A 26438-nucleotide genomic window follows, 5' to 3' on the forward strand; every position below is an offset into this window, starting at 1 on the left:
AGACGCTGCCCAATTTTCCCTAGAAATAGTAGCGTGTTCTTATCGTCGATTGACTAACGGTGGTATGAATTATCTCTTGAAGGTAGAGACGTGACATCAAAGGAAATCAAGGGACCGATAGCATAGTTAAACGACAAAGGTATGTGAGGCTTATCTTTTCTTTCAAAAGGCATGAATCCTTCAAGTCTTATATAATCCTTCTACAAAACGAAGCCTATGTGTCCTCCAATATATCGAATTACATATGAATATGATGGTGCTGATAATGAGCTAGAGTATAGAGATTCAAGAAATTGTGGCATGATGTTCCTATAACGCTAATGATGTTATCTTTGTTAACACTCGCCTTATGCTCTATTTCCTTTAAGGCGAGGCACGATACTCATAAATGTTCATAATACAATCGGGGGTTCACGACCTTACGTCACCCCGACATAGTGGGGTTGCCCTTAAAGCTTAATGTATGCTCTAAATGCTAATATATGATATGTCTAAAAGATGATTAACAATGCTAGTTGTAATACGATGATGATATGTATAAGACGCCGAGAAATGGTAAAATAATGCTATGCTATGGATGTGTGATAATGATCTGTTATGATTGATTTTGTGATGATAAGATTCCACCGCGCCTATTTGGCCGGGCATGTCACCGCGAATGCGGGCTGCATATGATTCCACCGCGCCTAGATGGTCGGGCATGTCACCGCTAAGGCGGGCTGCTATGTTTACACCGAGCCTAGAGGGCCGAGCATGATCACCACTAGTGGGCGACATATGAGGATTACCCGGACGCGGGTAATGATGCGGAGTACGATGTGATGATGTACGTGATGATGTATGTGATGATGAATGTGATGATATATGGGATGTGATAACACATATACTGTGATGACGTAAACTGTGATATATGTAAAAAGTATGTTGCTTATAACACCCAAGCAGGTTATATCTTTTCTTATGATTCATGATGCTTCTATGACACTGTTCATTTCATTCCTGCCTTACATACTCAGTACAATGTTCGTACTGACGTTCATTTTCTTTGGACGCTGTGTTCATGCCCACAGGTAGACAGGGAGGAGATCTTGCTCCGAACTCTTAGAAGTTGATAGCTGACCGAAAGCACTCCTTTGTTCCAGAGGTGCATATGATGATTCTTGTGTATATTGGTACATGTCATTCCATAGAGGCTCGTAGATACTCAATGTGGGTTATGTGGTTTCGCGACGTGGATATGGTGTAAATATATTGATACATGTTATTGTATAAAAGCATTATGTTTTGTAATGAAAAGCAGTTTCTTTTGTAAGATGAGCATGAAATCAATAAATGATTGTTGAATGAGTCTAAGAAGTAATAGTACAAGTGGTGATCGTTGGTTAGCCCCGGTTACCCGTCGCGGCCCCTAGCTGGGTCGTGACACAGAGGGGAAAAGAAGGAAGTCTACGAGAAAATTTGGGTCAAGGGATTTCCATTCAAGATAGCTTTTCTGATGTGGAGAGTATGGCATTTCAAAGTCCCTCTAGATGATGTAGTAAGGAGTTGGGGATATCATATGCCTTCTAAGTGTTCTTGTTGTATAGAACCAAAGGAAGAGACAGTCCCTCACATATTATTGAAATTTGCAACTGCACAGGCAACATGGATATATTTTTCTGCAGCAGCTGGAATAAATGTTGATGGTATGCACTTGCATCAGGTGATCATGCAATGGTGGACAGCTGATGTTCTATCCAGACTTCAGAATATATTCTATGCTATTCTATCTATCATAGTGTGGCAGCTTTGGAAGAAAAGAAATGGAGATGAGCATAGGGACAAGGTGTCAACTAGCAGAGTTATCTATCAGGCTTCTACTTATATTCAACAATTGGTGAGAAGTAGGAAGCTTGGAATCAAAACAGTTCCACACAGATGGCATGACATCTTGAAGATTTTGGAACAGGTTTTTCCAAAATTACAAGTCACCAAGGTCATGTGGAAATTCCCACCTGAGGGTATTTGGAAGTACAACACAGATGGAGCAACTAGAGGCAATCCTAGTAACAGTTCCTTTGCCTTTTGTGTGAGAAGTTCATCTGGTGATTTGATACATGTAGAGGCAAGAGCAATGGGAGAATGTACAAATACTAAATCTGAGGCACAAGCACTTCTGCAGGCTGCAAGATATTGTTTGGCAAAACATGTCTACTCCTTCATTCTGGAAACTGATTCTTTATTATTGAAGAATATTTTAGATAGAGAATGGAAACCCCCATGGAACATTTCATTTGTGGTTGAGGAGCTATTAGATATCATGGACCATGCAGAGGTACAGGTTTTGCATATTATGAGAGAGGGTAACCAGTTGGCTGATCATCTTGCTAACTATGCCCTTGACCATGGAGAGGTAGATATCAGCTCCTTTGCAGAACTGGATTCAAATGGAAGGAAGATTCTTAATAGTGACAAACTTCAGTGTCCCTATTTAAGAATCAGAACAAAAAGAAGATATTGAGGATGGATGCTGGTGTGGATTCCATCATGTCTCATCTTACTCAAGTCCTTTTGGAGGAGAGTAAGATGAGAATTTTTATTTTTAATCCTGTGTTCTTTTTTGCAGGTTACAAAATTTGCAGTAGGAACAAGGTACAAGGCATCAGGAAGATTCATCTTTTGAATCATATCTGTCAAGATATGAAACAGAAGTGGTTCAAAGGAAATGAGAGCAATGCTACTTTGATTCTTGCACAGAACATGATAAGTATGCAGTTTTATCAGTGCACCAAAGGCCAATATTGCTGGTTTTGCATGGATTCACATATGGAAATCCTAGACAACCATGAGCTCTTTGGTATCAAGGCTGCAGTGTGTGGTGTTAGCTCTTGGTGCTCATTCCACTGCAGTTTTGGCATCAAAGAAGGAGTGTGGTGAGATTCAAGATTTGAAGGAAGGTGGATGGATATTGACAATTCAAGTACAGGCAGCTGGTTTGAATCTGAATTTCCTGGTCTTGTGCAACAGTGTGGAAAAGGCTCACAGGCTGCATGGAAACTGGAAATTTTCCTAGTTTTCAAAAACCAACAGATTAGAGTTCTAGGAACTAGTCACTATGTGCTTTATTCTGCAGGACTTGTAATTTACAAAGTTACATAAGGATGGCAAGTGTACATGATTCAGATCTGGTGCCATGGGAATTAAGGAAACTTTCTACAATGTCAACCAGTCTTTATATGCTGGCAAATCTTCATGCAGTGGTATCAGCACTTTGTGCTCAATCTGCAGAAGAGATGCCATCTAATGGGGACTGCCTTGGCTGCCACAAAGGGATTTGTGTATTAGTTGGTTACCCACACTGCTGCATACACAATTGCAAGAAGGTAAAAAGGAACAGCAGAGGAAGAAGAAGCAAAGGACAAATTCGGGACACACCTACATCACTAGCAGCTGTATGGCCATGCAGAATTGGTTTTTCTGCATTTCCTGGTGACAGGTTGTGTGCACATGTCTTACAAGGTGTAAATTTCTACAAGGAACTTTGGAGGATGTTCATCAACACTCAGATCAATGGGACCAGTCTAGTATTCTGCAGTATATCATGTGTATATTGCAGTATATCATCTGGTTTTTTGAATGCCAAGCATGAGTTATTGGTAGTTAAAGGTTACACAACTGCAGTCATGAGATTGTGCAGGATTGTAGGGGATGATATATACGTGTATCATACTGGTTGTCACACCCTAATCTCCCTAGGGTGTGATGGGTACCCGACCCTTACCTAGGGCCGAGCGAACCCTCAGACCCTTAGTGCACACATAATCTTTTGGACTTTAAAATCAAATAAACATGAAATACATAGTAAGGCTTTCAGAAATATTCTTTGTCTTTGTTCTCAAATCAAACAAAATTTGTAATCATGTGGAATTTATCACATAATAAAGAATGACACATCGGCTGATGGAGCCGCTTACAAACGGACATTCTATACCCACGACTCTGTCTGCAAAGTCTCTAACATCAATCAGAAGTCATAGCACATATACTCTGACTCGGCAACAATCCAGGAGCAAATGGAGCTTGCCATCTTCGCTGGAACATCTTCTATAATAGCTTCAACTCGTCTGGGTGTACCTGCGTGGCATGAAACACAGCCCCCGAAGAAAGGGGGTCAGTACGGAAAATGTACTGAGTATGTAAAGCATGGAGTACAAAAATAGAGCCATAATCGAAACGAGCAGTACAAAAGGTAAGTACATTATTTAGAATACCCAAAGTCTTATTTTTCAAAACACAGATCATGTATGCTGATGTTATATGTCAGAAGAGGTACTGAAAATAAGTAAATCATCCAGAGTGCCAAAATGCTTACTTTCCAAACACAGACCATGCGTGCCAACATCGTATGTCGTCATATACATATTCATATAACTGGTTCATATGTAACATAATAGTGCCGAGGAACGTACGGCCCGATCCATATATATATCATATTAGTGTCGAGGAACGTTCGGCCCGATCCACAAATATATTGCTGCGGAACGCGCAACCCGATCCATAGACATATTTTATATTGCGGCGGAACGGCAGAAGGTCAGTACAGATAATAAGCTCGATATGCAGATTAATAAAAACAACTTACGGGAAACACGAATCATGCATGCCAGGAACGGTATCCGGCCCCTTGCGGGACCCAGGGAACGTGGCGCCACACACATCATACTCCAGAAGATTTGCTCCGTAATCTCCGTCACACATAACACATCATAACATATACACGGTACCCGGGAACCGGACATATATACACGAGAACCCGGGAACCGGACACATCATACTCCATAACATATACACGGTACCCGGGGACCGGACATATATACACGGTACCCCGGAACCGGACACATCATACTCCGGAATTATATATATGGAACCCGGCCCTCAGCAAGGGACTCGGCGAACCATACGCACGATACATACTGACCCGGGACTTGGTAAAGGAGGTAACGACACATGCACGAGCAGAGTAGTGAGAGACTATATGTACATAAATCAAGACTCGATAGATACGTACACTTACTGACATGTGAAGGCTCAGAAACAAGTTTCGGGTCAATCCGAGTTAGTATAAGAAAGTTATGAGCGTTTGAAGTACAGAACCCATTACGAACGTTTCAGAAGCCATTTTTGGAAAATTAAAGCAACAATCATGTTAGGTACCTTTCAAATATCGTTATGGATCAAATCAGATAGAGCTTTTGGAACCATGTGTACGTATCAAAATATATCAAAGACTCAATGGAGTAATCGAACGAGCTAGCATTTGAAAATCAAAACTTTAGTCATATCAATTATCTTTCGGATGCCATTCGAAAACATATCAAATAGATCTTCGGATATCATGGATATGCATCAAAACCATATGAAACAGTTCATGGAAATAAAAAACGTTAGCCATCCTAGTGGCTCTAAGAATAGGAATTTCTTTGAAATCATACATATACGGCATTTGTTCGTTTCATAAAGATCATGCCAAAAGAAAGAAAGTGTAAGCCTTACATACCTGTCCCACACCCTATTAGCTACGCTTATTTATCCAAGCTTGCTAGTCTACATACAAAAGAATTCACATAATCATTAGATTCATTGTCATTCACTTGCCTTAGCTTCTCAAATAATTTCACTTATAATCTGCCGAAATTTCGACAGCATTTCCCCTGTAAACACACCATCCCCGAGAATCTAACTCGGCCAATTTTATCAACAAAAATCCGAGAATTCAACTCGGCCAAATTATCAACAACAATATCAACAATCACATCTCCAACTTCAACAATTATCTCAAATGCATTCTAACACTAGCAATTCTTTCTACACAATTCGACGGCATTTCAATTTTATTCAACTCAATCACATATATTCAAGCTAACACCAATAATCCCACATTCAAGTATTTATCCGAAATCATTCTATCATGATTCAAGAACACTTTAAACAATTCACACAATATTCAAACAACCCAATTAGTGCACACTTCCACCCGAAATCTCGCAATACCACCAAAGACAACAACACATTACTTTCTTCCAAATTTATGAACTTCACTAACAATCTACACATTAACAACATCATTCATGCAAATATAAGAATTCATGCTAGTGTCACATTACTTCTTCAACACTCCCACAACGATTACAACTTCTTTTCAAGCCATTAAATCCTCATTTTACATCATGGAATCCACAACACAACAATCAAAATACTAAATAAAATCAATTCATCACATCTACACCACACCCCTCTATTCGGCCACACTCCAACATACATATTTTCATGTATTTCATCCATTTCTACATACCATAACATGCACAAACCATCCATAACATATGAAAGAGAAGATTGAACACATACCTTTTTCACTCAACTTCTTGGCTTGACTAAGGTTGTGAACTTGCACAATTAAATGATTTTATTGCTCCAACAATCATTCCATGTTAAAGAGGACCTTCCAATTGCTTGGAACACTAGAAAAAAATAATTTTTCTTGATCAATTTCATGGACATAATTTTTTGGGACCTTGGCCGAATGGCCCTTCTCTTTCTTTCTTTCTTCTTCTTCTTCTTCTTTTTTTTTCTTCAAGGTTCTAGAGTTTTTGTGTGAAATATGACTAATAAGTCATATATATATGCCTTCATTATTCATCCATGTGGGCCAAGCCCACCTTAGCTTGGACGGCCACATGGCCAAAATGGTCCATTCAAGAATTTTCTTGAATACTTGTGAAATTCCCATTTTGCCCTTTGCCTTCCACAATATTTCCATAAACTCTTTTGTGAATTTCCCTTTTTACCCTTAGCCTTTCTCAATATTTCCATACTAATAATGTTCATAAATAATATTCATAAACAACTTGTACATTAAAATAATTTTGGAAAATGGTCTTGCCCTTAACTTACCACGACTACCCCCGAAACATCCGAACGTACAAAATACGGGCTATAACACTGGTATACACAAATATACTTCTGATATACATGGACTGATGACCAAGTTGTGCATCAAGGCTTCAAACTGGGGACACAAGTTGGTAGACATGCAGGAGAACATCATTCACATTTGCTTACAGGATTGGATTAGCATATTTCTTCTTCAAATTTTAGTGTTTTACCACTTTTTAGTTTTACATATTTGTAGTACCAACTTAAGCGATCATATAAGACTTAAGTTGGTCATTAGATTAATTTTGTTTTTTATTGGTCTATATGGCCACCATTGTAAAGACATTAACTTGCTTTGTTTTTGAGAAAATATATAAAATCAACCCTAGGCCACAAGCCTAGTGGACTTTATTAAAAAAAAAAACACAATAATTTAATTAACCTAAGTTTGTTTTGGTTAAGAACCTAAAGTCCCCAGCAGAGTCGCCAAGCTGTTATATCCCATTTTAACCGGGTCAAAGCGGAGTACAACATATTGGTGATTCCTAATTATTTTATTTAAGGAGTCGTCACCTAATTATTTTAACGGTGAATTAGGACACCTAATTATTAACTAAATATTGCTAAACTAAACTCCAATTTTAAAAGTCTTACTAACCTAACAAATTCTAGGTAAGGGTTCTAAATATCCTAATGAGAAGGTCTTAGGCATCCATTAGAATCCATTAATTTACGGTTACCGATTAAACTTAAGTTAATATAAGAGAATATGAAAAAATAGTTTAACTAGGTATTCAAGTAGTTAATATGAAAATTTTCATGTGATAACGTAATGGACTTGATACTCAGTTGCTTCAAAATTCAAAGGAAAGGCTATAACTAATTTTCAGCCAATGACATACCCAAAATCAGTTCTTTGACAAAACAATGTTTTCACCTCATTTTAGAAAAATTGTCGTTTACAAGGAGTTAAGGATTTGAACCCAAAGTGATTAATTTTAAGAAATAAAGTTACAAGATCTGAAATCTACTACAAAAAAACTATCAACAATGGAGAAAAAAAAGATATAAGCTCCGGTGAAAAAAGATCCAGTGATGCCCCTAAAAGTACTTTTTTTATTTAGCTTTCTTTTCTCTAAAAGCCTAAATTACCTTGTATTAAACTTGTTAATTGTTTGTTAAAAGGAAAAAAGAGTTCAACAGATACATGTATCGATTAGCATTTCAAAACCGTGTTCATGTGGAAAATCAACTTTTAATATCTCAAAAGAAGTTACCCAGGTTCGAAAAATCAGTTTGCAACAAGCTTAAAATTAAATCACATCTTCTCCTTCTGTGCAAAATACTACCAGTGAAATCAAATATATACCTAAATTCTCATAACGTTGAAAACATTATCGGTATTATAAAGGGCTTTTAAAAAAAGATACTATCGGTTTCCCTTATATCAACTACCCTTTCTAAGTTAAAACTAGTACTGATCCTATTCTTCTATCACGAAAAGCAAAGTAAAAGTTCAACAAATTAATACCAAAACAACCATATCATAACAGAATCAAGGAAAATAAAAGAAACCCCCTCGCTCTCATTTCTTTTTATTTTTTGTTCGGATGGGGGAGAGCGAGGAAATGAATAATAAGGAACGGAAGCTTCATCGTCCCTCTTTTAATTTCCTTTTCTTTTTCTGCTTGGAGGTATAGCGAGGGGACGACATAGATGTATGCAGATTTTGACTATCGGCGATGTGAGTCTCATTCGAGACTCTTTGTGACTCCGTGACATGCAAAATAAGGGGATGAAAAGAAGGATTAGTATAAGAAACTCTTATATAAAGCAGAATAGATAAGAAAAATAAGCGTCACCATCAAGGATAACAAATATACACTTGTGAACAAAACTCGTTCTCAAAGTATTCTGCTGGGTACTCCATTTTGTTACATTTATATCTTTCACATCAACAGCATATGTTGCTATAAACAGAATCATTAGCCATAAATATGGGAAGAACATTACTAAACCGAAATCAGTGGACTTCTTTGGCTATTAACATGCTTTTAAGGGAAAACTTCGAGCTACTAACATGCTTTCAAACTCAAAAAATTTAAGAGGCAGGCTTAGAAAAATTTACTACTAGTGGACTCAACATGTTCAAAAATAACTCCTGTTGCTTTATCATGCATAAGATTTAACATCTTATCCTATTCCAAATAATACACACACAAGGGTTAAGATCAATTAAAGCTTCTTCGTTAGAGGTTCACTATACAAGCAAGGAACAGTGATCTATTCACAAACTAATATGATAAAGGGGACACAAGCAGGTAATTCTGTTATCTATATTTAGGTTCATTCAAACATTCCCTATAAAACCAAGTGGAATCACTACATGACAACGAATAGATCTCTTTTTATCGAAGCATATTCATTTTCCGCAAATTACACATTAGCAGGCAACATAGCGCACCAATTTATATTCCCTGGTTATGCCACAAAAGAAATTGACTTCTAATACATAGTGAAAAAAATGAACAAGAGTTTGATATTACTTTCACCTCTCACAAAGTGTCACACCCCAACTTTACTAGGGTGTGATGGGCACCCGACCCCATATCCGGAGCCGAGCGAACCAGCTGACTCTTATTACGTACTTAATTTTTTTTCTGAACCTCTAAATCAAGTATACATAATATAGCTTACTAAAATATACTTTTGTTGCTTTCAAATCAAATAAAATCTGTAACAGTGTAAAACTTATATCATAATACAAACTGACACATCGGCTGGTGGAGCCGCTGACAAAACCGACACTCTATACCCACGACTCTGTCTGCAAAGTCTCTAACATCAATCCAGAAATCCTAGCATACAAGCTCTGACTCGGCAGCACTCCCAGGAACAAGTGGGGTCTACCAACTTCGCTGGAACATCTTCTATGCTAGCTTCGCATCATCTGGTTGTACCTGCGCGGCATGGAACGCAGCCCCCGAAGAAAAGGGGTCAGTACGAGCAATGTACTGAGTATGTAAGGCATGGGTAGTAACATAGTAAGAGATGAACATATGAATATTAACTGTATGGAAATATAGAACATATCATAAGTTAAAGGAGTAACCTGTACATGTGGGTGCCCCTGAGGGCGGATGCCATGCATGCTTATCTGATCATATCATATCGTATCTTATCTTATCGTATCATATCATATCATATCATGTCATATCATATCATGTCATATCATAGCGCCGAACAACGTCGGCTCGCCCACATAGCGCCAAAATACGTCGGCTCGCCCATATATCCCGCGTCCGGGATGATAACGCCAGCTGACCAGGTGGCAATGCAACATATATCCCTTCCCCTCCCATATACATATATCCCCTCCCTCCATATTCCCCATATACATATACATATACATATAACATCATGCACGAGAGCCCAAAGAAAGTCGCGTATCTATCGGAGTGACGTAAGGTCGGTAACCTCCGATTACATTATGGAATAATCAGGATCGTTCGTCTCACCTTGAAGGGACAATTAATATAAGGCGAGACTATCAATGAAGAGTGTCATCATGAGAAAACATAGAACAGGATCATAAAGCATTGCTTCACATACTTGGAACCCTTAGAGTAGTCATTATCCATAATGGAGTTGAGAAATAAAGAAATAACTTAACATTTTCGTATTGTCATATTCATGGTAGGAACATATCGTCAACATATCTGTCATAGACATTCTCTCATATTTGACGTCATCGTTGTCTTTATAAAATCATATCCATCATTTTAGTCATAAAAGCTTTCAATCTCTTAAAACTTGGTTTTTGGCAAATATGGACATTTTGAAAAAAAAAAAAAAACAATTATGAACTATTAGGGAAAGACTTATACCTTGGAGTCATATACTTCTAGCTTTTGTAAGCAAAGAAAATATAAAACATTTAAGACATTATGACGTGGGGATCATGCCTTTGGAAGAAAAGAGACGAGCCTTACATACCTGTGCCGCGCCTTACTAGCTACACTTATTCGTCCAACTTGTTAGTCTACATGCAAGAAGATTAACACTATCGTTAGATTCATCAACATACTTGTCTTAGCCTTTCAAGTACATTCACTTATGGTCTGCCGAAATTTCGGCAGCACCTCCCCTGTAAATACACCATCCCCGAGATTCTAACTCGGCCAATTTTAATCAACAACAATCCGGGAATTCGACCCGGCCAAACTATCAACAATACCAACAATTATTCTAGAAACACTTCAACATTCAATTCAATTCACACACTACTTCATCCCTAACCATGAAGTCCTCATTATTCATTGTATAGTCTATCACAACAACAATTAAAATACTAAATGAAATTAGTTCTTCACTTTCACACAATGCACACCTACACGGCTACAACTTCCACAACAATACCATAACAATTGCAACTTCCTTTCAAGCCACTAAACCTTCACTTTCATCATAGGTTCCATAACAACATCAACTAGGATATCAAATAAGGTCAATTCATCATAGCTTACCAAACAACATCATTCTCGGCCACAACAACTACACACATATTCTCAAGAATTTTCACCCATTTCTAAACATTATAACAACAACCAACATACTACATAAAATTAATTCATCATTTCTATACCATACAACACATTTTCGGCCAAACATGGCATGTATTCGGCCATACCTTAACACACATATTTCCATATATTTCATCCATTTCTTGACATTACAACAACAAGCAACATGCTACAAAATTAATTCAATCCTCTCACATAACATTACACACGGCCAACACCCCACACATTCGGCCACATCAACAACTTCCATATTTTCATGAATTACATCCTTTTCTACATGCTACAATACCCACAACCATCCATAACACATGAAAGAAGATTGAATACATACCTTTTTACTTAACTTCTCCTTACTCGGCTAGGCTCCAAACTTGCACGACAAGTGCTCTACTTCCTCCAACAATCACTCCATGTTGTAGAGGACCTTCCATTTAGTGGAAATACTAGAAGAAATATTTTTTATTGATAAGTCTTCCATAGAGCCAACTTTGGCTAGCCATGGCCGAATGACATGGCTTGTTGTTCCTCTCTCTCTTTTTTTTTTTTTTTTGTTCTTTCTTTCTCTCTAATTGTCTTGAATTAAAAGATGACTTATCATATATATATATATATATATATATATATATATATATATATATATAGAGAGAGAGAGAGAGAGAGAGAGCTACAAGCATGTGAAGGGCACATGCCCTTCTCTCCATATCTTTCTAGATTATTCATCCTTTTTCTTGAAAAAAAAATTTTGAATTAGTCAAAGAAGACTAATTGTCTTCTTGGGCAAGCTTTAGTCCATATGTTTTCTTTTAATTTATGATTATCCCCCCATTAAATATGAAATGGCCACATGCCTCCCTTTCTTTCTTTTCCTAGAGTTTTCTTCTCTTTTTCTGAAATTTTTCTTTAAAAATAAAAGATGACTTACTTGGCTTACAATACACTTTGGTCTATATATTTCCATCACATGGCCATAGAAAGAGTGGGGCCCACATACACACACTTGCACGGCCACTTGGCCGTTCCAAGAATTTTCTTGAACACTTTGGTCCCTCAAGAACATTCTTGAACATTATGTGAAATTACCATTTTACCCTTAGCCTTCTACATTATTTCCATGAACCATTTTGCGAATTCCTCTTTTTACTCTTAACCTTTCTCAATATTTCCATACTACCAATGTTCATAACTAATATTCATCACCAACTTGTTCATAAAAAATTTTGACGATGGTCATTCCCTTAACTTACCACGACTTTCTTAAAATATCCGAATGTACAAAACACGGGATATAACATCCTCCCCCCTTTAGAACATTCGTCCTCGAATGTTCGACTGATCTTGTAGGGTCTTATAGCACTTTGGGGGGGGGGGGGGGGGGGGGGGTTCCTTTTATAGTCGTTCTTCTCTTCGTGCTTGTTCCTTGTCCTTCACCCTACTTTCTTTATGATCGAACTCCTCGGCCTTTACATGAGTCCTCATTCCGTGTCATGGGTTTCCTCTTCTGGTTCTTGAAAATATTATGACCCCTTTTTGGCCTAATATAATATGGCCTCCCCCCCCCCCCCCCCCCCTTTAAGGGGTTCCTTATACGCCAACAGTCCTTTATGAAGTCTTCGTTTATACCTATTCCTCATCTTCCTTCCAACTTTCCCTATCCTTGTTCATCGAACCTTTAACTATATTAATATAGCCACATATCTATTCCTTCATAGATCTCTCACCTCAACATCATCACAAACCTAAGCTTTCTTTCTCTTACTCCACATTTCCCATGTCCTAGTCACTATTCCTTTCGACACTTTGTTCTCTTTGTCTTTCATCTACTCACTCTCTTTCTTTTCCAAATATCATTGCAATAGAATTTTCCCATCTTAACCTGTAGTGAAAATGATACCAATTTTCCTAGTAACGCCTATATCATTTGTTCTTGCTGTCACTCGATCTTTGGTACCCTTTCTTGATTAATGCTTTTTATACCGTAGCTTCAGTTGTTGGGACTCACCTACCTACCAATACAATCATACGTGGGATACCCTACGCGTCCATATATATATATTTTATTATCAACTAGCTCACAAAGTACTCCCATACACTATTCAAGCCTATCCTAATTCCCGAGCTGTGACGCACTTTCTGTCTCTTCACCGATCTAGTTTGCCTCGTCCTACGCGTCTTCCTATGGTCTCCAACCATCCCGTATACTATAGTTTTCCTTAGATTACTCTAACTACTCATTGGTCTCTCCTGTCTGGATACATAGAATCCTTGCATACTTCCCAGGGGGGTCACCCATCCTACCACCTGAGCACGCTTAACTTCGAAACTTTGACAGAATCTGGTACCTTAACGCCGATATAACCGCGTCTACTTCCTCGCATGACCTTTATTACCTCATCGGGAGCGAGTCGAGGTCTTACAGGTCCCGAGACATTTTCATAACACGCCCTTCCCTTTACAATTACGGTTTTACCCTATTGATTCTCAATGTTCACCTTTCACTTATGTGCGTAACTGTCTTTCGTCCTGGATTCCCAAATTCCCGATGGTAGCGATCACACCTTCGTCGCCACACCAAATCCATAGCCTTTCCGAAACAACACATCTCACTTTTTGCCTATTCGTAATATTCCCTTTCCCTGCTTCTTCCTGTTAGGCGTATCCATTCTTACAGAATCTCCTTTACCATTCTTATTATTCAAGATCTATGCGTAGCAAATATCTACAATACCTCACAGAACACACAGCTATGTGACATATTTCCCGCCATCCAGAACTTCCAGTTCCAAGTAACAGAACAAATATCTAGGCTTACCTCTGTGACTAGCCATATCGTCACTTGCCTTCTTCCGTCACCACTAAGCGTCAGCGGAAATCGACGGTTAGTATAAGGAATCTTATTTCCTATGACTTGGCTCTATCTCACGATCTAAGACAGAAAGAAGGTCAACAATCCCTAGATGCCCCGCAGCCTCCTGCTTATAAATGTGGCCGGCTTCACACCCATAAACAGGACTCTATTGGACACGACTTTGCAGACAACTCTTAGACCGACCTGCTCTGATACCACTTTGTCACGCGCCGACTTTACTAGGGTGTGATGGGCACCCGACCCCATATCCGGAGCCGAGCGAACCCGCTGACTCTTATTACGTACTTAAATTTTTTTCTGAACCTCTAAATCAAGTATACATAATATAGCTTACTAAAATATTCTTTTGTTGCTTTCAAATCAAATAAAATCTGTAACTGTGTAAAACTTATATCATAATACAAACTGACACATCGGCTGGTGGAGCCACTGACAGAACTGATACTCTATACCCACGACTCTGTCTGCAAAGTCTCTAACATCAATCCAGAAATCCTAGCATACAAGCTCTGACTCGGCATCACTCCCAGGAACAAGTGGGGTCTACCAACTTCGCTGGAACATCTTCTATGCTAGCTTCGCATCATCTGGTTGTACCTGCGCGGCATGGAACGCAGCCCCCGAAGAAGAGGGGTCAGTACGAGTAATGTACTGAGTATGTAAGGCATGGGTAGTAACATAGTAAGAGATGAACATATGAATATTAACTGTATGGAAATATAGAACATATCATAAGTTAAAGGACTAACCTGTACATGTGGGTGCCCCTGAGGGCGGATGTCATGCATGCTTATCTGATCATATCATATCGTATCTTATCTTATCGTATCATATCATATCGTATCATGTCATATCATATCATGTCATATCATATCATATCATGTCATATCATAGCGCCGAACAACGTCGGCTCGCCCACATAGCGCCGAAATACGTCGGCTCGCCCATATATCCCGCGTCCGGGCATCCCGCGTCCGGGATGATAATGCCAGCTGACAAGGTGGCAATGCAACATATATCCCTACCTCTCCCATATACATATATCCCCTCCCCCCATATTCCCCATATATACATATAACAGCATGCACGAGAGCCCAAAGAAAGTCGCGTATCTATCGGAGTGACGTAAGGTCGGTAACCTCCGATTACATTATGGAATAATCAGGATCGTTCGTCTCACCTTGAAGGGACAATTAATATAAGGCGAGACTATCAATGAAGAGTGTCATCATGAGAAAACATAGAACAGGATCATAAAGCATTGCTTCACATACTTGGAACCCTTAGAGTAGTCATTATCCATAATGGAGTTGAGAAATCAAGAAATAACTTAACATTTTCGTATTGTCATATTCATGGTAGGAACATATCGTCAACATATCTGTCATAGACATTCTCTCATATTTGACGTCATCGTTGTCTTTATAAAATCATATCCATCATTTTAGTCATAAAAGCTTTCAATCTCTTAAAACTTGGTTTTTGGCAAATATGGACATTTTGAAAAAAAAGAACAATTATGAACTATTAGGGAAAGACTTATACCTTGGAGTCATAGACTTCTAGCTTTTGTAAGCAAAGAAAATATAAAACATTTAAGACATTATGACGCGGGGATCATGCCTTTGGAAGAAAAGAGACGAGCCTTACATACCTGTGTCGCGCCTTACTAGCTACACTTATTCGTCCAACTTGTTAGTCTACATGCAAGAAGATTAACACTATCGTTAGATTCATCCACATACTTGTCTTAGCCTTTCAAGTACATTCACTTATGGTCTGCCAAAATTTCGGCAGCACCTCCCCTGTAAATACACTATCCCCGAGATTCTAACTCGGCCATTTTTAATCAACAACAATCCGGGAATTCGACCCGGCCAAACTATCAACAATACCAACAATTATTCTAGCAACACTTCAACATTCAATTCTATTCAATTCAATTCAATTCACACACTACTTCATCCCTAACCATGAAGTCCTCATTATTCATTGTATAGTCTATCACAACAACAATTAAAATACTAAATGAAATTAGTTCTTCACTTTCACACAATGCACACCTACGCGGCTACAACTTCCACAACAATACCATAACAATTGCAACTTCCTTTCAAGCCACTAAACCTTCACTTTCATCATAGGTTCCATAACAACATCAACTAGGATATCAAATAAGGTCAATTCATCATAGCTTACCAAACAACATCATTCTCGGCCACAACAACTACACACATATTCTCAAGAATTTTCACCCATTTCTATACATTATAACAACAACCAACATACTACATAAAATTAATTCATCATTTCTATACCATACAACACATTTTCGGCCAAACATGGCATGTATTCGGCCATACCTCAACACACATATTTCCATATATTTCATCCATTTCTTGACATTACAACAACAAGCAACATGCTACAAAATTAATTCAATCCTCTCACATAACATTACACACGGCCAACACCCCACACATTCGGCCACATCAACAACTTCCATATTTTCATGAATTACATCCTTTTCTACATGCTACAATACCCACAACCATCCATAACACATGAAAGAAGATTGAATATATATATATATATATATATATAGAGAGAGAGAGAGAGAGAGAGAGAGAGAGCTACAAGCATGTGAAGGGCACATGCCCTTCTCTCCATATCTTTCTAGATTATTCATCCTTTTTCTTGAAAAAAAATTTTTGAATTAGTCAAAGAAGACTAATTGTCTTCTTGGGCAAGCTTTAGTCCATATGTTTTCTTTTAATTTATGGCTAGCCCCCCATTAAATATGAAATGGCCACATGCCTCCCTTTCTTTCTTTTCCTAGAGTTTTCTTCTCTTTTTCTTAAATTTTTCTTTAAAAATAAAAGATGACTTACTTGTCTTACAATATACACTTTGGTCCATATATTTCCATCACATGGCCATAAAAAGAGTGGGGGCCACATACACACACTTGCACGGCCACTTGGCCCTTCCAAGAATTTTCTTGAACACTTTGGTCCCTCAAGAACATTCTTGAACATTATGTGTAATTACCATTTTACCCTTAGCCTTCTACATTATTTCCATGAACCATTTTGCGAATTCCTCTTTTTACTCTTAACCTTTCTCAATATTTCCATACTACCAATGTTCATAAATAATATTCATCACCAACTTGTTCATAAAAAATTTTGATGATGGTCATTCCCTTAACTTACCACGACTTTCTTAAAATATCCGAACGTACAAAATACGGGATATAACACAAAGCTTAACCAAAGTAAATCTTAGGAGAACAAATGTGACTTAAAGCTAACGCAAACAATCATATTCAAGTCCTACTCATTGTCCCTCTATAAAAAAACTTACTCTAAAACTGAGGACCCCAAACATACATGACTTCTCATTTTTAGACTAACACAGTAGAGAAGTTTAAAGCCAAAACGCACAAACAATTATGTAATCAAATCAACCAACCTATACTCATGCTAGATTTAAATAGGCAGGAAACAAAACTTAGGAGAATAACCACAGCCAACATAACTAGAGATGGTAATAAAACATGAACACCATAAAACTAATAACACAATGAGACTAAAATAGAATCGCAAAATTAAAGGAGAAGGAGGGCAAATTACTTTTGTTCAAATAACACATTGCTTGAGAATCCTAAAGGACATGATCTCTTTTCGTTACAACTCCACACATTCAGCAAAATTGCATACATTATACGTTACTGGTGAAGCAGTTTTCTCATAAAATGTTAACAACGTGCTACATACAAAACATATTTTTCACAAGTTATAAGTATTCCTTAAACCAGTAAAGAAAGAACAATAATCTATATCCTAATACGGGTAGCAACTAACACATACAAGGGAGTATTTTTTTTCACTGGAAAGAAAACAAATTTCATGCTTTTACATAACAGTGAAACTGAAATCTTAGGCCATGTTTTTCCAAAAATAAAAAAAAATGATTATAGAGTAATGCCTTTAGTGTGTACAACACAAATGAAAATTCTTATTCTAATGACATCTATGATATGAAAAAGCACCTCAAAAACTAAAAGCACTTCTAACGCATAAACATATAATCATTAATACACATTAAGATCTAAGCAAAATGGCAAGAGAGGAAAGAAAGGAATAGCACTGACCTTTTTGGGTGCAGTAAGCTAGGGCTTTAGGTCGCGGATCCACGCTCAAAAGAAGACGAATCCGGACACGCTCAGATTAACCAAAGCTTTCAAACAAAAAGATGAAATTTAGTAGTTTAGAATGATATGCAACTTTTTTTTCGTTTATAGTGAAAATGTAGTGGTTGTTTAACCATCGTCCAAAATGGTCTCAAAACGTTGATATTTATAGAATATGATTAGGGTTCCTCTTCTACATTTTTTGGGCGGGATTTTAAGCACGATTTGGGCTTCAAAATGGACTGATTCGTGTAGGTCTGCAGCAACATTGAAGAGAAAGCAAAAGGGGACAAAGGTCTTGATGCCGAAAGTGGCGAAAAATAAGAGAAATAAAATTGTATCCCTTCTGCCTTGCTTGGTTCTATTGCAAAAAAGAGGAAAGAAATTCCAAATCTTTTGGTCAGCCATCTCTGAATCGTTTTTATGTGATTTTATAGAGGTTTACTTGGAATGGATACATGATCTTTGCCTTTGGATATGGAGGTCAAACTTTTGCCATGGATGGAAAAGAAGACAAAAGGCTTCTCTGCCATTGCAGAGGGAGGAGGTGCGGCTGTTCAGACATAGGAAGGAAAACCCTAGCCTTTTTCAAGACTTTAAGGGGTACAATGGGTATTTTAGGTGGAGCAAGTGAGGGCAAAATAGGCATCTTATAATAATGAGGAATTTAGGATTTTTAATTTGAATTAAATGACCAATAAAAATGTGACATGTGGAGGGAAGGGTGTTGGGCGTGTGGGAGGCTTGTGAGAGGAGTGTGAAATGTGTCGGACGCGTGTGCTTGTGAGCGTTTGGCGCCTATGTGGCGCGAATGTGGCGCTTGAGTGGCGTCCACGTGGAAAGGAGGTATGAAAATGGGCTGTGTGGATTGGGCTCTCTTTGGGCTAATATTGGCTGAACGAAAGATCATGTGCTTGGACTAATATGAAGTTTTCTTATATTTCTTGGACTGAAAATACCTTCTTCTTATATTTCTTTGGGCTTCTAAATTTAAATAAAAGACACTCTTTAGGTAATTATATATTAATGTGTGCTAGAATATTACTTAATATAAAAAATATATTTATTAGTACTCAAATAAAAAATAAATAAAATTATATGATATCGTAATATTTGCGCGATAATATTTATAAAGTTTAAAAGTAAGTAAATGCTATCGTCTAATTGTATAAAATAAATGCGATGCGTAAGATGTAAAAAGTGATCATGACGATTATAATATTAATTGATGAAAATAATAACAATAACAATAACAATATTAGTAATAATAATAATAATAATAATAATAATAATAATAATAATAATAATAATAATAATAATAATAATAACGGTAATAATAATGATAATAGCCAATGACTATAGTTGGATAACGAAAACGACGATACTAATAAAAGCTAAATTGTAATAAAAATATAAATAATTTTTCTTAAGTTATCAAAATATTAGAAGCGCAAATAAATATTTTGGAAGAAAGGCGGGACAAAATTGGGTGTCAACAGAGCACACGAGTCTCAATTGAGAAAAAATATTGCCAAGATGAAGAAACTTGGACCAGAAGAGATGATGGACAAGCTGATGTACTTCAATATAGAGTATTGGTGTAAGGTGTACTTCAACACTGAAGTTAAAGTTGATTCTGTGGACAACATGTCAGAGTGTTTTAATTCTTGGATCTTGGCTGCTAGGTATGTGTACTTGGTGCTTTTGTAAATTTAGTTTAACGTAAATGTATGTGTACTCATGTTTACTATCTTGGCTGCTAGGCACAAGACAATCATTACTATGCTTGAAGAGATTAGAGTTAAGATGATGATAAGGATTGGTAGTTTGAGGGAGTTTGTCAATACTTGGAGAAGTAATTACTCTCCAATGTCAATGATGGTCCTAGAGGAGAACAGTGTTAGGTCTATGGAGTGTAACATAGATTTTAATAGTGTAGCTGGGTTTGAAGTGAGAGAATGACTCTTGGTGCATACAGTGGATCTTGGAAGAAGGTATTATAGTTGTAGGGCTTGGCAACTAAAGGGCATTCCATGTGCTCATGCCTTAGCTGCAATAAGTCACAAGCAGAATGACCCCCTTGACTACATGCATAGCTGCTACAATAAGAGACTTACATGAGAACATATGCCACTGTTTTAGAATCATTAACTAATATGGAAATGTGGCCTATCTCAAGTAATCTAACTGTTGCACTACCAGAGTATAAGACAATGCCATTGTCACGACCCAACCGGAGGGCCGCGACGGGCACCCAGTGCTAGCCCACCCGGGCACCCTTTTGACGTACCTTTACACTTACATCTAGGTGAGCCTACATAATAAAACATATATTTCCATTCATCTATCATGCTAGTCCCATTGGACAACAATACCTCTGTTATATCCCGTAAATTTTGCACATTCGCATAAATTGAAATAAGTGTGACTTGTATGAGATAGAACAATATTTTGATCTTATTTAATATATATGTTGTTTATGGAAAATATTGATGCGGAAATATCGAGGAAGGCTAAGGGAAAAAATTGGAATTTCGGAAATTTGTTTCATGAATTACAAAAATTAGCCACAAGTAATTGGGCTTAAAAAAAAAGAAAAAAAAAGGCCCAAACCCATAGAGTGGCCGGCCATGGCAAGGAAAAGAAAAAAAAATTGGCCCAAGCCCATATGAATTAATCCATGTGATAAATGAATATAAAGGGGGCTATTCTTCATTATTATTCAAGTAGTTTCAAGAAGATAAAATTGAGAGCAAAGAGCATGAAGGGTTCGGCCATGGTGGAGGAAAAATCAAGCCATGGAAATCTTGTCCCAAAAATTTGTTTCTTCATGTATTTCCACTAATTTGAAGGTCCTCTCAAACATGGTATAGTTGTTGAAGCAAGAATCTCCCTCTTTGTTGCAAGTTGACAAGTCTAGTTAAGTGAGGAAGTTGAAGGAAAAGGTAAGAATTCATTCCTTTTATATGTTATGAATGGTTTGGTATGTTGTGGTATGTGGGAAAGAATCAAATTCATAAAAATATGGATGTTGATGTTGTAGCCGTGCATGGTGTGTGTGTGTAGCCGTGCATGGTGTTGTTGTATGTAAGGATGATGAATTAATTTTATGTAGTAGGTTGGTTGTTGTTGTAATGCATGGAAAAAGAATGAGAATTCATGAAAATATGCATGTAGTGTGTTGGCCGAATGGGGTAGTACAATGGTAGGGTGTGATAAGTTGATTCTATGTAGAATTTTAATTATTGTTATGGTAGATTCTATGATAAAAATGAGAATTTAATGGTTAGAAATGAAGTTGTGGTTGTTTGTGGATTATGGAAAAAGTTAGAATGACGTTAATATGGTTTCGTGTAATTGTAGTGATGATGTTGCTAATGTGGCCGAGTTCCATTCTCGGGGTTGTTGTTGTACTTTTGGCCGAGTTGAATTCTCGGGGATGGCGCATTTACAGGGGAAATGCTGCCGAAATTTTTGTAGACAAATGTTAATTCAGGATTGAATTCCTAAAAGCTATAATTAATATTTGGTAAATGTGACCATTTGTAGATTTTGGAGAGTTTGAGACTTGAATTTGGAGTAGCGTAAGAAGCGGAAAAGGTATGTAAAGCTTCACCTTTTATTCTTTTGGCATGTCCTAGACATAGTAGGTTTGAATATGAGCCTCGGGGGCGATTCTACTCCTAGACGTCCGAGCTTAGATTTGGCCCTTTTCATTCAATGGAATTGAATTAAATACTCTAAGCTTTGTTGGAAAAATAATATAACCATCTATAACTTCTACAAATGGAACCGAAGTACCCTAAGACTTTCGTAAGTGACTCCATAAAGCTTAATGTATGTAAATTTGTGTCCGCCACCTCGGTTGACCCGAGGTGGGCCCACTGTTTCCGAATCCGCCCCTATTGTATTGTTGACTTGTTTTCGAGCAATAATTAAAGGAAACTTTTGGTTATTGTTCCGACTACTAGACGATAGTTGTTTTAATTATTCCATTGAATTTTATGATATTTTGATATGTACAAACGATCTCAGAGGTTTTCTTTGACATAATCCGTCGTAACATCCGAAAGGTACGTACTATGATTATCATTTGATTTCTTTTCTAAAGGACCTACCGTTCGGACTATTCTGTCGAGTCTTCCTAAATATTTTATGATGCCTATTCTCTTTTGTCATGAGTATGTTTCGTATGGTTGAGTCTATTGTATGATCACTAAATGAATAAGTTACTTCATATGGTTTGATATTTATCCGTGATTCTGAGACTCTGTTCGATATGTTCCCGAGGTTGTCTATGATTCAAATTCACTTCTGAAATAAGTATGTCTGACATGATCGAGCCTATGATATGATTAAGTAACGAGATAAGTATAAAGAATTGTGTTTCTAAAAGAGTTCTGTAAGATTTAATGTCCCCAACTTTCATGGAATATGTTTCTACAAGGATTCTGAAGTATGATTGCACGTTTGATAGTCCCATCGAGTCTTTGAGATATTATGATACGTACATGTGATTTCAAAAGTTATATTGATCTGATCTATATGATATCCAAAAGCTACTTGATATGATTGTTGTTTCGATTTTGTCAAGAATGGCTTCTGAGATACTTGTAGAACGTTCTGTACTTCAAACGTTCGTAACTCTCTCATACTACGTCGGATTGATCCGAAATTCGTTTCTGAGCCTTCTGATGACAGTAAGTATATGTATCTATCGAGTCCTGATTTGTGTGCATATGGTTTCGCACTACTCTGTTCGTGCAAGCTTGATATGTCTATTCACTGAGCCCGGGCCAGGACATGTTCTCGTGCGTATTCCACTGCATTGTTCACCGAGACCCACCAGTAGAGGGCCGGGACACGTTATATGATGATGGCGCCAGATCCGGATCAGATCCCCTCTACCGAGTCCCTTATTGAAGGGTCGGGACACGTTATCCACCGAGTCCCTCACTGGCGGGCCTGGACACGTTACATGCATACATGACATTGATGTGATATACATGATTCTATTCACCGAGTCCCTCACCGAGGGCTGGGACACGTTATGCATATGTGATATACGATGATGATATACATGATTCTATTCACCGAGGGCCGAGACACGTTATGCATATGTGATATACGATGATGATATACATGATTCTATTTACCGCGTCCCTCACGGGAGGGCCGGGGCACGTTATATGTTTATATAATATATGATTCACCGCGTCCCTCACAGGAGGGCCGGGGCACGTTATATGCATATGTGATACATGATTTTGACATGCATGATTTGTGTTTGGAAAGTTAGCGTTTGGACAGTCTGTAGGTTCTGTATCTCTTCTGACATATGACGTTATCTGTGTTTGGAAAGTATTCAGTTTGGTATTCTGTACTTTCTGTACTCCTTCTGACAGATGACATCGGTATACATGATTTGTGTCTGGAAAACAAGCATTTTGGTATTCTGGACAACGTACTTACTTTCGTACTGCCTGTTCGGTTATTGTTCTATTTTATGTATTCCATGTTTTACATACTCAGTACATATTCCGTACTGACCCCTCTTCTTCGGGGGCTGCGTTTCATGCCACGCAAGTACACCCAGATAAGTGGAAGAAGTTGCAGAAGATGTTCCAGCGAAGTTGGCAAGCTCCGTTTTGTTCCTGGAGTGTTGTCGAGTCAGATTTTGTATGATATGCTTTCTGGATTGATGTTAGAGACTTTGCAGACAGAGTCGTGGGTATAATATGTCAATTCTGTAAGCGGCTTCATCGGCTGATGTGTCAGTTTATATCATGATGTGAATTTTATATAATTATAGATTTTGTTGAATTTGATGAACAAGAAAAAGAAAAGAATTTTGAAAGCCTTAATGTGTATGTCACGCTTAATCGATTTAAAAGTCTGGAAGAATTATGTGTACACTAAAAGTCTGTGGGTTCGCTCGACTCCGGATATGGGGTCGGGTGCCCATCACACCCTAGTAAGGTCGGGGTGTGACAAAGTGGTATCAGAGTAGGTCTGTCCTAGGGGTTGTCTGCAAAGTCGTGTCCGGTAGAGTCCTGTTTATGGTGTGAAGCGCGCCACATTTATAAACAGAAGGCTACGGGGCATCTAGGGATTGTTGACCTTCTTTCTGTCTCAGATCGTGCGATAGAGCCAAGTCATAAGAAATGAGATTCCTTATATGTACTCCTTACATACGACGGAATAAGATGGGTAATGATATGGAAAGGTCATAAGGGTAAATTTGGATATATTTGTTCTGCTACCTGAAACGGAAAACTCTGGATGGTTGGAATGTGATATATAACTGTATGTTCTGTGAGATACTGTTGATATTTGCCATGTGCAGATTTTGAATAGCAGGAATGGTAAAGGAGATTGTTATGTAAGAATAGTGAGTAAAAGCCCGGACGGGCCGATACTCGAAATATTCGTAAGTAACGGCGATGAAGGTATGTTCGCCACCATGGGAATCTGGAAGCCCTGAACAGGCAATAATCATATACATAAGTGAAGAGTGAACATAGGGAATCAAAAAGGGTAAAATAGTAATTGTACAAAGAAGGACGTGTCACGAGAATGCCTCGAAATCTGTAAGACCTCGACTAGCCCCAAATCATGTAATAAGGGCCATATGAGAAAGCGGACGCGATTATGTCGGTATTAAGGCACCGGATTCCACCAAAGTTTCGAGGTTAAGCGTGCTAAGGTGGGAGTAATTTTAGGATGGGTGACCCCTGGGAAGTGAACTAAAAAAAAAATCTATATATTCTGACATAAGAGGCAAATAGAAGTTAGAGTAACCTAAAGGAAAACTAGCGTATACGGGATGGTTGAAGGTTATAAGAAACCACATAGCACGCGATAGACTAAACTAGAGAAGAGACAGAAGCTACGCCACAGCTTTGGAAGTAGGATAGGCTTGAATGACGATTGGAAGTATTTTGTGGGCTAGTTGATAATAATTATACCTATAAATACGTACGGCACCTCATATGTGATCGTATCGGCGGACATGTGAGTCCCAGTAACCGGCGTTACGGTGTAGAAAGCATCAATTGAATAAGGACACCGAACTTCAGGTAAGAAAAGGAATGATAAAGCTTTGTGACAATGTTAGGAGATTTAGACTCCCAAAAGGTATATAAAGAAATGAATGTGCAGTTGCAACACAACAACATGGTTAAGGAGAATCATGAGTAAGTGAGCCAAATGAGTGAGAAGATTAATAGTGGATGGAGGGGTATGGAAATGCTGATAAGAATGATAATGTACATGTGGTAAGAAGTTTTGATATATTGTGTATAGAGTTGGAAAGAGGGATGAAGAGTAAGGGTATAAACGAAGATTTCACAAAAGGATTGTTGGCACATAAGGAGCCCCTTTTATAAAGGGGGGGAGAGACCATATTATATTAGAAAGGAATCACAACACCTTCAAGTGTTAAGAAAGAAAATTTATTAGCTTGGGCTAGAGTTCGAAACATATCGACATACCAAGAGTAATAAGAAGAGCAAGAAAATGCTCACAAGCTAAGTTTACAAAGAATAATGGAGAAAATGATGGAACTCAAGGGATATTTTAGATGATGATGACTATGGTAATAAGAGTCCCTACGATTGGCGGATTGGAAATTTTTGAAAAACAAGAAAGAACGCAGCGTTAGTGAAGGAGATAAGAGAGTTCATCGGGCACTAAGAAATAGTTCATGGACCTTTGACTATACGAAGCATGAGAATAAACGTTGTGAAATTATATGAACCATCGACGTGAAGCGATGCTCGATCGTATTGGTAAATTCACACTGGAGAGTCAACGAGGAATAACTATAAGAGGAAGAATGAAAGACAAAGGAACGGGCCTGAAGAAAAGGAAAATTGCGAAA

The sequence above is a fragment of the Lycium barbarum genome, chromosome 5, assembly GCF_019175385.1.
Source record: "Lycium barbarum isolate Lr01 chromosome 5, ASM1917538v2, whole genome shotgun sequence".
Classification (NCBI taxonomy): domain Eukaryota; kingdom Viridiplantae; phylum Streptophyta; class Magnoliopsida; order Solanales; family Solanaceae; genus Lycium; species Lycium barbarum.